Below are 3,940 nucleotides of genomic sequence, written 5' to 3' on the forward strand. Positions count from 1 at the left end.
ACGTATGAAGTTGAAATTTATATCAAATACTAACTTTCAGTCACTGCAATCAAAAGATACGGCCGTTTATGTCAAACATTTTGATACTCGCAAACTCACTCGTCAAAACCTACAGGGAACTTCCCATTCTCTAAAAACTAACTCCGTCTACAGGCCGCAAGCGACCCATCGGGACCATCCGACCGCCGTATCATCCTCAGGTGAGGATGCGGATAGGAGGGGCATGGGGTCAGCACACCGCTCTCCCGGTCGTTATGACGGTTTTCTTTGACCGGAGCCGCTACTATTCGGTCGAGTAGCTCCTCAATTGGCATCACGAGGCTGAGTGCACCCCGAAAAATGGCAACAGCGCATGGCGGCCGGATGGTCACCCATCCAAGTGCCGGCCACACCCGACAGTGCTTAACTTCGGTGATCGCACGGGAACCGGTGTATCCACTGTGGCAAGGCCGTTGCCCTTCCCATTCTCTAGAATCATGAAATTTGGCAATAAAAAAGGTTTCACAATACAAGTAAAGGAAAAGAATCAGGAAATTGTTAATTATTAATTATATCACATGAAGAAAATATCTGTCATTTGTTGTACAACTTCAAACTTGAAATTAAAACATTTTCTAAAAACCCTGGGACAGGTATCTTGCCAGTATGACTGTCGATAACAGGTAAATATCGTAGAGATCCTCGATTCACCTACATCTACGTGATTACTCTGCTCTTCACAATAAAGTGCCCGGCAGAGGGTTCAGTGAACCGCCTTCAAGCTGTCTCTCTATCTTTCCACTCTCGCGCGGGAAAAAGGAGCACTTAAATTTTTCTGTGCGAGCCCTGATTTCTCTTATTTTATGGTGATGATCATTTCTCCCTATGTAGGTGGGTGCAAACAGAATGTTTTCGCAATCGGAGGAGAAAACTGGTGACTGAAATTTCCTGAGAAGATCCCGTCTCAACGAAAACGCCTTTGTTTTAATGATTGCCGCTTCAATCCACGTATCATATGTGTGGCACTATCTCACCTATTTCGCGATAGTACAAAACGAGCCATCCTGCTTTGAACTTTTTCGATGTCAACCGTCAGTCACACCTGATGCGGATCGCACACCGCACAGCAGTACTCCAGAATATGGAGAACAAGAGTGGTGTAAACAGTCTCTTTAGTAGACCTGTTGCACCTTCTAAGTGTTCTGCCAATAAATCGCAGTCTTTGGGTTTGCCCTACCCAAAATATTATCTATGTGATCGTTCCAATTTGGGTTCTTTGTAATTGTAATTCCTGGAATGGCTGAATTTTCTATATACACAAATAAGTTTGTATGAACCCTCAGTGCACGAGTCCCATTCGCACCTGGCCAATTTTTCTTCTGTTAGAAGATTATGATGGATATCTCTTATCTTGATACGTTGCAGTTGTGAAAACGTTCACGAATGACTGCTGATTCCGAAAATTCATTTTCCAACAAGACATAGATCTTCGTTACTACCTGAACGACGAACTTCCGCACCGCCGGGTTGAGCATAGGGGTGAAGATGATGGAGTTCTGTTCCCTTGCCACTCATGTCGCTTTACTAAGGCGTCGTGATTTTTTTCTTTTCAGGGTACTTTAAGGATCGTGTTTGCGTACTCCCTGCGTCAGGAACACTGGAACAACTCAGAGAACTCATCAACGTTGCTGCTATGAGCACTGACAGAACGTTGCTATATAGGGTATGGAACGAAACTGACTACCGCTTGGATGTGTGTCGTGTCACCAGAGGGGTAAAAGGGAACTTGGTGAATTTACGGGTTTATCCATGCGTCACATATATTTGTATTGTAATACTTTGGAAAATATGGAGCTTTGAAGACGAATGAGTCATTTATAGTAGCTCTGTAAGTACCCCTTACAATCACTCCAGTAGCAAGGCTTGTACGACGATGACAAATACGATCTGACAACTTTCGTTCTGCTTAAAGCCTCCAGCACACTTACACATCCATCGTATTGCTAAACGGAGACCGGCTCTCGTCTCAGAAGACGGTGCCGCTCCACGGACAGTTTTGTCATTGGGATTCCCACTGTTGGCCCCCTGTCTGTGCTGACGCTGCCACCTGGTGTTGCAGTTTTGATGGGCAGCAACGTGTTGCGCCAACTGGGGAGGCCCTATAACACTCCCCATAGTTACTGCTAACGTTACTCTTACGTCTGATTCTTTCGTCCCGTTAAGAACGTGATATATTCTTTACGAATGTGCTGTACTCTTTCTGCTAGGAATTGTTTAATCCAGTCACTAAGGTGGACCGATATTCCATAAGCTCGTATGTTATTTGCTAAGTGACGGATCAGAAGTGTATCTAACGCTATTTATGGAATATCCCGTCGGTTCTTGGAGGAACATACGAGGGTTACCAAAAGAAATGAAATTATATTTTTAAAAGCTATGTATTGTCAAATTATTTTCAAAACAACCTTATCCCCTTCAAAATATTCTCCACTGCAATTAATACAGTTCTTCCACCGTGCTTCCACTGTTCGAAACATTTTTTGTAGTCATCTTTAGAAATGGCTGACAGCTCCTACCTCGTTTTTTCTTGATTTCTTCAATGTTGTCAAATCGGTATCCTTTGATGCCCCTTTTCATGCGTGGAAATAAGAAAAAGTCGCACGGAGCCAGGCCAGGCGAATAACGCGCGTGGAGCGGTGGAACCATGCCATTTTTTGCCAAAAACTGTGTAACGGAGATGGCTGTGTGTGCAGGTGCGTCGTCGTCCACTGTTCGAAACATTTTTTGTAGTCATCTTTAGAAATGGCTGACAGCTCCTCCCTCGTTTTTTCTTGATTTCTTCAATGTTGTCAAATCTGTATCCTTTGATGCCCCTTTTCATGCGTGGAAATAAGAAAAAGTCGCACGGAGCCAGGCCAGGCGAATAACGCGCGTGGAGCGGTGGAACCATGCCATTTTTTGCCAAAAACTGTGTAACGGAGATGGCTGTGTGTGCAGGTGCGTCGTCGTCCACTGTTCGAAACATTTTTTGTAGTCATCTTTAGAAATGGCTGACAGCTCCTACCTCGTTTTTTCTTGATTTCTTCAATGTTGTCAAATCTGTATCCTTTGATGCCCCTTTTCATGCGTGGAAATAAGAAAAAGTCGCACGGAGCCAGGCCAGGGGAATAACGCGCGTGGAGCGGTGGAACCATGCCATTTTTTGCCAAAAACTGTGTAACGGAGATGGCTGTGTGTGCAGGTGCGTCGTCGTGGTAGAAGAACCAGTCTCCTGTCCGTCACGAATCTTCTGTTAAAAATAGCTGAACCGAGCTCCAAGATGATCCACTAATCTCTGACAGTTGGTCTGTTGTCTGTATCTACGTCGATTCGGGCAGTTAATGGACGTCCAGAATAAGTTTGGTCATCAATTGGCATGTTGCCATTTTTAAATCGAACAAACCACTCGTACACCTGAGTCTTTCACATAGCGTCATCTTGGTAAGCTGTTTTCAACATCATAACAGATTTAGGTAGTCGAAATAAGTCGGGTGATGCTGAGGGAATTAGATTAGGAAATGAGACAATTAAAGTAGTAAAGGAGTTTTGCTATTTGGGGAGCAAAATAACTGATGATGGTCGAAGTAGAGAAGATATAAAATGTAGTCTGGCAATGGCAACGAAAGCGTTTCTGAAGAAGAGAAATTTGTTAACATCTAGATTTAAGTGTCAGGAAGTCGTTTCTGAAAGTATTTGTATGGAGTGTAGCCATGTATGGAAGTGAAACATGGACGACAAATAGTTTGGACAAGAAGAGAATAGAAGCTTTCGAAATGTGGTGCTACGGAAGAATGCTGAAGATTAGATGGGTAGATCACATAACTAATGAGGAGGTACTGAATAGAATTGGGCAGAAGAGGAGTTTGTGGCACAACTTGGCAAGAAGAAGGGACCGGTTGGTAGGACATGTTCTGAGGCATCA

At 43.9% G+C, this 3,940-nt stretch overlaps 1 pseudogene; it reads right to left on the reverse strand.

The window, feature by feature from the left end:
* Nucleotides 1–340: 340 nt before the first annotated feature.
* Nucleotides 341–457, reverse strand: LOC126196018 (5S ribosomal RNA; annotated as a pseudogene).
* Nucleotides 458–3,940: the final 3,483 nt, after the last annotated feature.

The sequence above is a fragment of the Schistocerca nitens genome, chromosome 7 (genome assembly GCF_023898315.1).
Source record: "Schistocerca nitens isolate TAMUIC-IGC-003100 chromosome 7, iqSchNite1.1, whole genome shotgun sequence".
NCBI classification, from domain to species: Eukaryota; Metazoa; Arthropoda; class Insecta; order Orthoptera; family Acrididae; genus Schistocerca; species Schistocerca nitens.